The following is a 14,976-nucleotide window of genomic DNA, read 5'->3' as shown; positions in this document are numbered from 1 at the left end:
GTTTATAGAGCTGCTGTTATGAAGATGTGGATGTTTACTCCGAGCTTGCAGATGAAACCGGAGGCACATCCTTGAACGCTCCTCGGCTTTCTAGCTTCAATGAGAGAGAGGCAACAAATTCCCCTTCACTGAATCATTTGCTCCCTGTCGTTAGATTGCTAATGAGGTTTCCCTCTAATGAGCTGTTCATTAAACGCACGCAATGAGCGACAAACACGGCTGTGGAGTGCCTGGCATCTTGTTAGAAGCCATCACAGACATTCTCTGACTATCTGAACAACTTGTATAACACACATACCTTCCAACAACTTCGCCACAAACACAATGTAGAAACACATGTGTGAAAGCTAAAACTAACACCCAATTTAAGCCTGAAAAATGACTGAAATTAATAAATAATTAACAGATATACATGAGGATTCATGTGTTGTTATTGACAAATGTATTCGGCTGATTCATTCCAGTTAATCACAAATAAGCAATATTATTTCACCATCACAAAGGGATGATTACGACATTGCATGAGGGCCTTAAAATAACTTCGGTGGCACAGTGCCTGTTTTCTTAATCTGATATTGACGACTTGAAACCAATAAACTGCAAGTGTACTTCCTTAAAGTGAGAAAAAAAAGTATGAAGTTCTTTAGCAATTTACTGAATTCATAAAGGATTATTGTTGCTCCTCTTATGACCATTGCATTTGTGTTTTCTGTAATCAGGCAGGTCTAAAGGATTCAGATGAACTAACATCCAACATCAATCTAGTTTCTTTGGAGAGGAGAATATCTGCTCATGTAAGATGCACAGAGAGAAAAAGCAGGAAAGGATACAACAACCAGATAGTTTTTTTCTTTGTTAGATTTCTTTCTAAGGCTCAGTAGCAACACACACACACACACACACACACACACACACACACACACACACACACACACACACCACACACACACACACACACACACACACACACACACACACACACACACACACACACACACACACACACACACACACACACACACACACACACACACACACACACACACACACACACACACACACACACACACACACACACACACACACACACACACACACACACACGTGGCTGTGGTATGGAGTTGCGGTACTTCTTTCACACAGTGGGACTGATTGATTAACCCTTAATCTCTTATCTCGTTACCCCCAATCCTCCTCGCTGTGCTTCTTAGAGAGTGGAGTAGGTTCAGGACTGAGTGACAGAAATAGAGGGCACGAACAAACGACATCATCAATGTCAATATTTTTGTTGTCTAGAAAAGCATGCACAATGATGTGGGAAAATCCTTTCCAGCAGCTCTCAGTACACAAGTCAAGCTAGACTGCATGAATATGAATGCATACACAATGAAAGGAAATACCCTTTTTGTTACTACGCAGCAACATGACTAAATAATAAAACAAGAACACAAGCCATCTTGTCAGACACATCAACTTCACAGAGTGGCTTCTATCATTTATGTGCACATACTGTAAGTGGCTACACTCATTAAGGAAAGCTCTGAATCCAATCCAGCAGCAGCACTCAATTTGTTTATGTTGTTGACGGTCTAAACTTGAGAAATCATACTTTCAACCTTACGAATGCATGCACACACACACATCATTAGTGGCTACCATCAGCAGTACCCTCTCTGCCGCTGAGGAATGTTTGTATTCACACAGCTCGTCTGAAGGCACATTAGTCAGTGGGAGCTTGAAAGTGTTTCTGCAACAGTGTAACAACACAATGAATTCTGAAATAGGTAAGGAGCCTGTCCCCAAGCAGGTTGCAGGCCTGCTTCTGATGAACAAAATCACCAGAGGAGTCTCAAAAAACAGATAGAGAGAGACTGCAGGAGAGGCAGGCAGACAGACACTGAGGCTATGCCCCTGCTAATACTTTATAAAATACATATGTTCTCCATTTTGGGCTCCCATTTAACTCAAATTGCTGTTTTCCAACACCCAAACCAACATATTTTTCAATGGGAGGGTTACTTGATGCACTTACAGAGGATAGTGATAATTTTTTCTCTTCCACTTCCAAAGTAGATTACAGTTTTAACCTGTTCTTTGGATTAAACCATTTTTGGGGGATATGTCGACATTTCCATTTTTTTTTTAATCTTTCTTCCTTTTATCACTCAGATTGCTTCAGTACAGTGAAGAGCTGCGGCCTAATGGAGCAGAATGTCAGATTACTACAGCACACCTGAGGGGGCAGGATCTTTGTTTATCACTGAGCAAAGATTACAAATGTTCAATTGAACAGGCTGAGGACTGCACAAAGGGAATGCTAGGAATCATCTTTTTTGACAGCAGACATTTAATGTGTCATATCAGAAAAACAACAGGTGTAATTGATGACACCCAGTTCCAGGGTCCTGTGAATAAGCATGTTGGCTCACAGGGAAACTGAGCCATCATTAATTAAATTGTGTCTTTAAATGATGATGCTGCAGGGAATTGTGGGACAGCATTACAGTATGTCCTTTCCTTTGCTAAAGGATGGTCCAGTTTCAACCAGCTCTTATCATCGCTGCCACTTACTTTCAGGTCATTTCACCCAGTTAAGAACTTCCCTGAGAAAAAAAAGACAGTTTGAGCTCAGTTAGCCTGTGAGAACAAGGTCAAAGCGATGACTCATCCTACAACTCCAAATGAGGGTACATGAGTTTTTTATCTCAGATATACTGATATTTTGAGAGTCCTTTATCCTTATAATCCTACATGGTGTCTCTCTAAGATAGATAACTTCCTTGCTTTTAGAGCTGTGATGGTTTGGATCAAGAACTGTACACCATTCCTCTCTCATTTTGGCCATCTCCTGTCTTTATAAAGATTCAGATTGTAGATGCTGCCAACTAAACCCTAGCTTAGTCACATCCCTTTGCTGAGTATATTACCATTCAATAGAAGTGTTTTATGGCTGAGAATAAAACACAGGAGATAAGCCCGTCTATCTTCGGGAAATCTGCAACGGCGTATTTACGAGAGGCTATTACATCTTATACATCGGCATTAAAGAAAGAAGACCTTTTGGCCAATTGGACCTAGAAAGTCTAGAGACTGAATTTAAGTTTTCACCCAAAGGATCTCTGGCAAAACAATTAGGTGCTGTCCGCTGTGAGCTAGACTAACTAGTAACAAGGAGAGCAGAGTCCCGAATCTTTTTCTGTGTGGAACATTGGTTATAGGTTTCAGGTAATGAACTAGATCGGCCTATTGTGCGTATTGCTAGAAGGAAAACCAAACACAACCCCTTATTCACAAATAGCAATGGGACATTTCGTATCTGCTGACATAAACAGAATAATGAGGACATTCTGTGGGCTGCTGAGAAGCCCTTTAATGGGGTCAAGTTTATTTTGATGCATTGGGGAGCTATGGGATGGGAGGAGACTTCTTCATATGGAAACAAACCATAATAGCGGTGTTCAGATGCGTTGGATGTGATAAACAGCGCCTGACAGGCATGCTTTTTTATTCTGCTTTGGCAGTAAATCCACAGGTCAAAGCCATTACACATGATGTGAAGGGTATACTGATTTTTATAATAAATAATATAATGATTGGTGCTTGAAAGATCTGTGCTGATGTTTTAGTTTTTGCTGTTCAAACATAATGATTGCTTACCTTCTGTGAATTTAACTTCCACGAATAATGTAAAGGAAGCTAAGCCTTTAGGCAACACTACCCTGTTTTCCTCATCTATTCTTTTTCATAGCCCTTTGTGTGAACGACTTTCTCCTGTTCTCCCACCTCCTGCTATCCCCACCTCCACCTCATCATTCCTTCCTAACTTACACCTCTCTTCTCTTTCCCTTTTCATCTCCTTTCTACCTATTCACATTCCTCTGCTCTCCTCTCTTGCTGTGCCACTGCATTATTGATGCAAGCCTATTATGTGTCAGTGTGGTGGTAGGGAATGACAAGGATACAGAAAAAAAGAGAAAAAATAACGAAAAACGTAAAAGAAAGAAAGAAAAGAGCTTTGCTAAGATCCTCAACAGCGTGCACATTTAACATGTCGCACAAAAGCAGCAAAAGCCTAATGTTAGATGGAGTACACGTCATGTAAGACTCAACAACTGTATTGTAAAAAATTGCATCAAGGTCAACTTTCAGTTGAGTTGAGAGTATGTTCATTGGGAGAAGCTACAGTATATGATACATGTCAGTGACAGACGGGAAACTGCTAAACAAAGAGTGAATCATAAGATGAAATATACTTCATGTCAAAGGTGCTTTGAAATTACGCCCCCTGCTGCTCCCTCTCACACACACTGCAAAGACATACATTTAGAGAGATGCATCCGCTGTACATAAGGGTAAGCGCCTGAAGCAGTCAAAGTACAGCTAAGCTTTCAAATGAGGTCGTTGGAAAAATAGACGCTAGAAAATAAATAAACACACACTGAAGATGTATCCGCTAGAGGCGACGCTCAATACCTCATCTGTTGCTCTATCTTTAGGTGCGTTCACACCGGAGTACTTTGGTGTACTTTTCCCACAATAGTTCATCAGAACTACGATATATTTGCGTTCACACCAAAAAGCCCCAGGAACTAAAGTAGCTCAAATTAGTTCGTCCGACCCGCTTTTCAGTCCCTGCTAGAGAGCAGGGACTGTTGTGGGAGAAAATAGTTCGTACGTCTGATTGGCTGTGCGGAATGCAAACCACGCCCGTTTGACTCTGAATTTCTTTTTGGAAGCGGCCATTGTATTTGCTCGCTTCGGCCAGCGTACCCGAAGAGATTACTTTTGTGAAAGCAGTTATTATAGCAACACTAAATAAATCATCGGAGCGGTGGAATTGATGAGGATGTCTCGGCGCTTCTGGCGATTTACTCGGAGGACGCGAAGCGCCGCATTCAGAAGCTTCTACTGAATGCAGTTTCCGTGGCTCAGCAAAGTTAGCAGACCTGGCAAAGTCATGTCGGGACGACTACGAAGGTAAAATAAAATACATGCACTGCACTGTTTTAATCTGCACAATACTGGTCTTAGATGTACTTTTATTTGCTCAGTAGATCGAGCTAGCCATGCTAGAACTTGCTAACGTTAGGTCCAAGCTGGCTAACAACATCTAGCTAGCTAGCTATTCTCAGCCATGCCCGCTATGAACACGTTTTGACTTGTGAATAAGTGTGCAATGTTCTGTAATTTGCTTCACTAACTCATGGCACGAATCGTGTGTTTCAGGCGAGGTGTTTCTCTCAGGATTAGAAACTAGTTTTCCCCTCCGGGATAAAACGATAATATAACGTTAGCAATTAGCATGCTAGCTGGACATAATGCTACCTCTGTATTCTTACCTCTAACAATACATTAGTTGCTATAATTTCAAGTAATTTGCAACATTCATTCTACATGTTAATGGTAAAAGCTTAAACAGTTGATTACCTGCATGCCACAAAGACTGATGTTCTAATATTTTTGCACATTTAAGTAGAAATGTAATTGAAATTCTATTTATTTTTCCTTTTTTGTATTGATTGTTATAATTGTACTCAGCCATGTTATGTTAGATGTCAATCCACTTACACTGTAACTACTCTGGCCTTGAAAGAAGGTTACACATCTAACTGATGTCCACTAATCCCTATAAAACAAAGTTCAAGCATACATTAAGCACAAAACAATAAATAAGGGCACTTTGATATTTATTCTTTATTTGATATTATTTTATCCTATCTATCTATCTTATCTTCTACTTTACACCTGCATTTTGTACACTGTCCCTGCCTGCACCATGTCCAATGTTGGACAATGTTGTCTCGTTGTTGCGATTAAACTGATCTTGTATCTTGCATATTTCACCTTAGGAAAGTGGGCACGCGATGACAGCTTCCTTGACACCATAATGGTGATGGACCGCCGTGCCATGGTCAGCAAGGAGAATGAGGACCTGCGTGCCAAGGAGATGCACGACGAACGGCTGCTGCATTCACACAAGGCCCAGGAATCGAGGTGGAGCAACAAAATACCTTTCAGGCTGGGCTTCTGGCAGTGCTAAGCGAGCTGATTACATCCAACAGGCCTTCAATACAAAAATTAAGAAAAACTTGTCGTCGTTGATAAACTGTACAATGACTTGTTGGGAGGCGTGTGGTGCAGTGGTCTGGTGCGTTCATTTCATTTCATTTCAAACCTTTATTTATCCAGGTTATATCCCATTGAGATCATTGATCTCTTTTTCAAGGGAGACCTGCTCAAGTAGGTTCCACATGAAACATTAAAAACATAACAGAGCAACAAAAGGACATGATACAGCTGATGGTGTTCGGATCAGGGGAGCACAGGTTCAAACCCCACTGCAGTCAGGATGTCGTTGTGTCCCTGGGCAAGACACTTCACCCCAAATTGCCTTGTGATTATATATATATATGCCACTGTTATTAATACTGACACCTAACTTTGCACTAAGGTGTGTCTGCTGCTGAGCCTACCTATTGTTATTATATATATATATATAGCCACTGTTATTATATTGTTTTGATACTGACACTTATTGATCTGCTGCTGATAAATAAAAGAGAACCTACATGCACGGCACTAGCATCATGACTGTCTTTGTTTAAACCAGCAGCAGTGCAGCGGTACATAGACTAACCTGTGTGTGTGTGTGTGTAACGTAGTTCTTCAGGTGTGTATGCTTAACATGTATGTATTTATCACAGTAAAGATGGTATACAAAAGTTTTTAAAGAGCTTTCAACCTCATCCCATTGTCTTTAACACACATTTAACATAATAATATACTCATTAATATACAAATATACAGTATGAGTACTGTTTTGATACTAACATTTAATCTTTGCACTAAGGTGTGTCTGCACTATTGTAATTGTGTATGTTGACTGGTAAATAAAAGAGAGAACCAAATGCACTGTACAAAAGATCAGCTTTATTGTCAATTTACAATTTCCATGCTGTTCAGATGCCTCTCCCCAACGTTGCTTCCAGGCGAATACAGAGGAGTTGAAAAGAGCCCTTGGACATTCGGAAATCTTTGATCCACTGCACATTGGTGTACGTTGGCACCACCTCCCACCAGGCCGACGTTCTATTGTTCACCCAGAGTTCCGTAGTATTCGCATATCTGGAACACATACAAAGACACAAATTAGCCCTACATAACTCCATAAATCCTACATTAGATAGTATTAATGTGATTTAATGAACGTACCATTGCTGTTCTTTGGGCGTGATAACGGCCATCATCCTCAGCTGTCCTACGGCGAAACATGTCCATAGCGTGTGCTTTCGTCGTCCAATCCTTTTGTTAAGGCTTCTTAACCGCCTTCGCTTCCGACTCAGCATTTCTATTGCATTTGAATGGTCGATCTGTATTTGTATTTGTGACTGAGTTATTGGCTTAAATAACTCAGTTACGAAGCTGTATAACACGACCACCAAAACGTCAACTCCATACCGTGTCTGAGGTCGGAAGGTAAACAGAAGCATACAGCGGAAGCGGAAGTTTTTTTTCTTCTTCTTCTTCTCTCGGTTTTTTGGCGAATTGCAACTTTAAGGTGCATACCGCCACCTACTGTACTCGCCGTGAAGTTGTTTGCGGCTTGCCAGTAAACCCAAAGCAGAAGAAGAAGAAGTGACGTCAGCGGCTCATTTGCCTAATCCACCCCCAGGAACTCATTTTGGTGTGAACGCGATCTGCTTTAGTTCATCAGAACTAAAAGAGCTCTCATGAACTAAAGTTCTCATGAACTAAAGTTCTCATGAACTACTGTGGGAAAAGTACTTGGTGTGGTTTGCTCTCACAGAATAGTAAAAAATGTGCTTTTCATCATTGCCAGTTGGTGCTTTTTTATACAAAGTACGCTTCATACTGAGTCCTTGTAAGGGAAAATGACAGGGATTTATAGCCAACAGTATCAATCCAGAAAGTAAATAAACACTGCAATGTTGGATAACATGTGATGGTGACTGAAAAACAACAAAAAACATGTCATTTTGAGATGATAGTGATACACACACTGCCTCTTGTTCTAATGTGCACAGCTATACTGATACTCAAACACTTTTCTGTGGAACTATATGACTCCCTGAATAGGCCCTTCAATCTCTCCTGGTATCTACAACAAACAGGCAGAGAAGCAACGCAACACCAACGCCATCCAATTAATCTCCTCAGAAACAAAAGAGATGCTTCTCATCGACAGAGGACGGAGAACCAGCTGCGGCACAACATGCATGATAATAGCAGGCAGATAAGGCAGATAATTGCATATGCTGTATAGCCAAGCATGAGGGGGATTGTGTGATACTCCAACCTCTTGACAATGACACTTTAGGCGCGTTCACACCGCAGTACTTTTCCCACTTTAGTTCCGATATAGTTCCGAAATGTCGCGTTCACACCAAAAAGAGCCGGAACTAAAATGAGTTCATGAGAACCTTTTTACCCCCTTTTCCGTCAGTTTTGCTAGAGAGCAGGGACTTTCGTGGGAGAAAAAGGTTCCTATGTCTGATTGGCTGGGCGGAATGCAAACCAAGCCCCGTAAAACTCCCAAAAAATGTTGTGAAGCCGCCATTTTATTATCCTCGCATTAGCATTATTAGCATTAGTATAGCACACAAACGCAGAGAGACTAACTTATGGCAACACAAAATAAAACGTGGGAGCGGTGGAGATGAGGAGGTGTCGGCGTTCTGGCGATTTACTCGGAAGGCTTCAGTAGAAGCTGCTGGGAGTCCCAGCAGCTTCTACTGAAGCCAGACCCCAACTCCGGGGACTTTGGGCGGCAGTATACGCCGTGAAGTTGTTTGCGGCCTGCCAGTAAACCCGAAGCAGAAGAAGAAGAAGTGACGTCAGCGGCTTCATTTGCCTAATCCTCCCCCAGGGACTTATTCCGGTGTGAACGCGATCTGTATTTAGTTCATGAGAACTAAAGAGTTCTGATGAACTAAATTCTGATGAACTAAAGTGGGAAAAGTACTGCGGTGTGAACGCGCCTTATGACACAATGATAAATAACGGGGGTCTGCAGCTGTTTTGTGTTATTGGCGAAAATGTTTATCTGTAATTCACAGCTCATGACCGGCCCCGTCAACAGCACAGCTATCTTGGACTGCTGTGGATCAGCTGCCAACATTAATAAACCTTTGACCCCTGGCTAAAGCTTTTCAAATCTCAGACCTGCGAAAATGATTTTTTTTTGTCTCAACTCACACCCTTCTGTGTACATAGATTTGTTTTATCTATAGCGACCCTGCTGTGAGTACATAACACATTATTCAAAAGGGGTTTAAATCAATGCTACATACCACACACACTCGCCCTCTATCAGACTGTGCTGGGCAAACTTAGAAAGCTGTTCAAACTGGAAGAAGGTTTAGCATAAAAAGGCCCTGATAGGGAAAATGGCCCCTTCTTTACTTTACCTCATTCCCCTCTGCTTTGTGTGACTTTGCTTGCATGTTTGACCCATTCCTACCATCTTTGACTTACAGCACATTACAGAAGAATGGTTCTTGATTTGTATAGGACTTTGTGGCTGTGAGTGAATATCTTTCCAACAGCTGGACTAAACTGATAGGCTTGCTAGATTCAAGGACAGTGAATAATGTACAAATAGTAGAGAAATCCATCCCCTTCTCTATTATCAAGGCTGAAAGGAGAAAGGAAAATAGGTATTCCTGTGTGTGTGTGTGTGTGTGTGTGTGTGTGTGTGTGTGTGTGTGTGTGTGTGTGTGTGTGTGTGTGTGTGTGTGTGTGTGTGTGTGTGCGTGCGTGCGTGCGTGTGTGCAGTTGTGTTCCAAAATACACTGAAAAACAGGCGTGTAGATGTCTTTGTAAAGGTTTCTGTCAGATGTGACATTCCTTCAGTGTTTTTCGATCGACATGGAAAATGGAAACCTTTCTCTCACTCCTCTCTGCCAGCTTCCTTTCATCCCTCCCCTCCCCTCTCAGGGTGAGAATTGCAAAATCAATAGAGCTAAATGGAGTTGCTGCGGAAGCCATTGAGTGTCCTTTCTAAGTGCTGGAGGAACAAGGACAGTCAGAGGCAGCTGTGATACCCAGCAGCCACCTCTTCCGGTAACACTTTATATTAAGGTACACAAATTAACCATCAACTAGTTGTTAATTAACATGCATATTAGCAGTATATTGGCTCTTTATTATTCATTATAAAACACTTATTAATGCCTTATTCTACATGACCATATTCTACAAGTAATAGGCCATTAGTTGAGAGTTTTTCCTCAATAACCCTCTAATTAGTGCTTATTTATTGCAAGTAAGGAAGTTGTTACATGAGTTTTGGTCTTAATAGGCTCTGCTCAATATGGGCCTAATAAGGCAGTAGTACCACAAGAATAGTAATTCTCCCATAATAACACTTAACAAATATGATCTAATCTTATGTAACAATACATGAAACTATAAGTGTTAATTGTGTCTAAATAACTCAAAATTAGTTAGGCCTATTTATATCTAAGAATATGTTTTGGGGTATTGACAGTTCAACTATCAATAGCAAGGTGATATTGACCTGTATGTTTCATATTTGCACATTTATATTTTTGTGAAATTTGTACTGAAGGTTAGACAGGAAATCGGGTACAGGAAGTAGGAGAAAGTGAACTGAATAGCATGGCAGTAGACTGCTACTAATTTTCCCTATGCAACCTGAAGAGTAAAAGGGTCAAGTCCGTCAGAAAGCAATGACTGTAAGTGTAAGTGTAAGCCTTACACTTACACTGTAAGGATTAGTAACATGTATTGTGTTTATGTGATGACATTTGGAGATGTTTAACAACACAATGAGAAAATGCGTTAGCATTCGCGCTAGCATTTGCGTTAGCATACACGGTAGCATTAGCATACATGCTAGCGTTAGCCATGCTATATTTACCTTGTTTACACTTAGCGGTCCTATGTGTTAATCTGTGCATGTTACCCTTGCATGTATGAGATCATTAAAGGTGGGGTAGGTCATTTTGGAGAAACCAGCTCGAGATCGCTAGAATTTGAAAATACACAGCCGGGAAAAATCTGCCACTTCCTTACAGAGCCCCTCCTCCAACACACACGAACACGCACATGACCAATGAGGGCACGAGATAAGTTTGTGCCCCGATGGAAGGCTGACAGGCAGGTAGGCCATCCAGTTATTTTAGCCGGGCTGGCTAAAATGATTGGTCGTGCTTTTTACAGTACTACGGCTTCCACAGATGAGATTTCTTTATGGATTTTTTGTCAAAGCACTTAAGATATTTATTGCTATCGGGATGTTAAGAGCATTCCATGGAATATAACAAAAAGTGTATCTCGAGCCGGTTTCTCAAACGTACCTACCCCACCTTTAAGTGCCTTGTAACTTATTATTTGTTATAGTTTCACTCTGTTTGAATGTCAGTGGACTGCAAATAAGTCAATAAAGGAGCATGGCTGCTCATTCCCTGGTTCTCAAAAGAGTTTGGCTGGCTGTTTAATCAATGTTCACATTGAGACAGTACAACACATAAAGAGAACAGTACACCTATTGTGTAAGTACATACAAGCAGGTCACACAGTATGATCACAAATACATACTGTACAATCTGTTAAAAATCAGTTTTTATTAAAAAGTACAGGCTGCATATGTGTTCTCAGCCTTGGAGAAACTTGACATGTTTTGGTATGTGTCTGAACCTCTCTTTAGTGGTTAATTAATACAACTGATATTTCAACGTGTGCCTACTTTGTTCATGTACTGTTGAGGTTAATTTCAGTAGTTGTGTGCTATAATGTATTTACAAAGTGTGAAGAGGAGGCAACTTTAGAATAGGGAACCTGTTCAGGTCAATTAGAGTCAAACTACTAGCTTATTGGTTATGAACAAGACTTCACTTTAAAATAGGGAACATATTCTAAGATAGAAATACCTAATTTTGAGTTATTTAGACTTAATTAACACTTATAGTTGCATGTCTTGTTACATAAGAATAGATCATATTTGTTAAGTGTTATTATGGGAGAATTACTATTCTTGTGGTACTACTGCCTTATTAGGCCCATATTGAGCAGAGCATTAAGACCAAAACTCATGTACAACAACTTCCTTACTTGCAATAAATAAGCACTAATTAGAGGGTTATTGAGGAAAAACTCTAAACTAATGGCCTATTACTTGTAGAATATGGTCATGTAGAATAAGGCATTAATAAGTGTTTTATAATGACTAATAAAGAGCCAATATACTGCTAAAATGCATGTTAATTAACAACTTTGATGGTTAATTTGTGTACCTTAATATAAAGTGTTACCGAAAGAAATATTGAAAGAAAGTGCAGTTCATCATAGAGGATCCATATCATAGAGATACAGGAAGTATCAAGGTTTCTTTTAAAGGAGAGATCTCAAAACAAATTGCATATTTAAAACATGACATTTTGTGATCTGGCACTGTGTATCTGCAAAGCTACAATATGTTTTAAAATGTAAGATATGTGAATTTATACTGCATGGATCTTTACTACTTTATATAATAATGAAATAATGAAATCACTGTTTTATAACTCCTTGTGCTAGGACTGGTAAATGAGAAAAAGATTTCCTGTAAAATATTTAATCAATCTTTCAAACTATTACTATTCAATAAATAACTCAAAAGTAATGTTGATATTTGTGCAGATACAAGATCATAATGGATTTAAGAACAGAACATCTTGTGATAAAGTACGATTGTAAAAACAATTACCATATTGTTGGTTTTGGATGACTGTTATCAATTTGAACAAAATAATAACTTAAAAGATTTATGTGCCTGGATTTTCATTTTAGTTATTGTGCAGTCAACCATTAGGCATTTTCCATAAATCCAAGTAGAATATTATATTTGTTAAGGATTGGGGCAGTTTTCAAAAGCACTGTGCTCACTTCTGAAATATCGTTTGCTGCTCCAGGGCACACATCAGATTTTCATTTCAGCATCTCACATTCAAAAGAAATGGTTTGGTTCTAGACTCAATCATTTTGCAGTGACATTTAACAAGAAGATAGGCCAGAATTGTTTAAAAGAAAAGAGGTGAAGACACCAGTTTCTCTGTTGAAAGTAGCCTTTCGTCGATCCAGCTGAAAGACATGTTTTCACACAAGAATCCATCAAAGCAGTTTCACTAATGTACTGCTCTTTCCACCTGCATGTCAAATCAATAAAGAAGTTGAGTGCACAACATGTTCAAATATGCAGGAAGTCACTACCATAAAAAGCACATTATGGCAACGTGAGTACAGCAAACTGCACTCTACTTCACAGATTGATGATCATAGAGTTTTTTCCTTCACTTGCCCAAATGGGCTGTGCTCCTATGATGTCATATATCTCATTAACCTACAGTTTTCAGACCAGCCTCCATTTATATTTCATGAAAGTTTCTGCACAAGTGATTTGTACTGTAACTCATCACATATTCTCTTTGACTGCAAAACATGCTTCCTCTGTGATCCTCCGCAAGATTTAAAAAGGAGCAAATGGGATCCCTGTTATCGATGTACTGTAAGTGTGAAAGGGAGAGAAAAAGAGGAGAATAGAGGAAAGATAATAAGGAACAGAAAGAAGGAGAGAGGAAGACTGAAATAAAACTTGGGGTTGTTTGCTCTTTTGCTAAGAAAACTCAGCAGTCACTACTTGGCTGCCCTTCTCTTTGTCACACACACCTCCCTGGGCCTCAGGAGAGAAAAAACACTGGATCGAGAAAAACACTTTTCAATCTACCTTTGACCTAGAACAAACAATCACAGGGTTGGAGGGTACACACCGGCACAGGAGGAGATAGTGCCAAAAAAACTCGCTGGGATATTTGCCTGCACACAAAGACTGACTGCATAGCACAAGATGACTAAGCCTTGTACAGTCATTTTTTCCATGCATGATGAAATAGTAAATTGGGTAAATCCAGCATTATAGTTTTCATAAGAGCAGACAAACATGCTGATGCAGGGTCACACAGCCATGGGCACACATAGACAGAAAGACCCAAATACAATACAAATCTCTTATAATCTGCTTAGTGCAGCAAAAACTCCTAATATCTTGCTGTAATCATGAAGCATTTTCTAACAATTTCAGTGTGAGTTAGGCATATGTTGATCCCAAGGCTGAATAATTAGATTAGATTTACATCTACGATCCATTATTAGTTATCCAGGGAGAGTTGTGTAATGGAGACATTTTGGTTTATCATGATTACATTTTTCTATCTTTTTTTAAAGTAAGGCAAGGCAAGGCAAGGCAAGTTTATTTATATAGCACCTTTCAACACAAGGTAATTCAAAGTGCTTTACAAAAATGGAAGACATTTTAAAAATGGCATTTAAAATCAGTCATTAAAAAGGAAAGATAATAAAATAAACATTAAAAGAAAAAATACATGGATAAAAGTTAAAAGTTACAGTGCAGTTTAAGATGTGAATAGTTCAATTAAAAGCAGCGGCAAAAAGAAAAGTCTTCAGCCTGGATTTAAAAGTAGTAAGAGTTGCAGCGGACCTGCAGGTTTCTGGGAGTTTGTTCCAGATATTCGGAGCATAATAACTGAATGCTGCTTTACCATGTTTAGTTCTGACTCTGGGGACAGAAAGCTGACCAGTCCCTGAAGACCTGAGGGTTCTGGATGGTTCATAATTTAGCAGTAGGTCAGACATGTATTTTGGGCCTAAACCATTCAAAGCTTTATAAACCAGCAACAATATTTTGAAATCTATTCTTTGACACACAGGAAGCCAGTGTAAAGACTTCAGAACAGGAGTGATGTGATCCACTTTCTTAGTGTTAGTGAGGACTCGAGCAGCGGCGTTCTGAATTAGCTGCAGCTTTCTAATAGATTTTTTAGTGAGGCCTGTAAAGACACCATTGCAGTAGTCGAGTCTACTGAAGATAAAAGCATGGACAAGTTTTTCCAAATCCTGCTGTGACATTAGTCTTTTAATCCTAGATATGTTCTTTAG

General features: G+C 39.8%; 1 protein-coding gene across 1 annotated transcript in view; it reads right to left on the bottom strand.

The window, feature by feature from the left end:
• clstn2 (calsyntenin 2) overlaps positions 1 to 14,976 on the bottom strand; it is a 133,647-nt gene that overhangs the window by 19,178 nt on the left and 99,493 nt on the right. The window lies entirely within an intron of this gene.

This window comes from Trematomus bernacchii, unplaced genomic scaffold (genome assembly GCF_902827165.1).
Source record: "Trematomus bernacchii unplaced genomic scaffold, fTreBer1.1, whole genome shotgun sequence".
NCBI lineage: Eukaryota > Metazoa > Chordata > Actinopteri > Perciformes > Nototheniidae > Trematomus > Trematomus bernacchii.
This window is presented reverse-complemented; position numbering and strand designations above follow the sequence as displayed.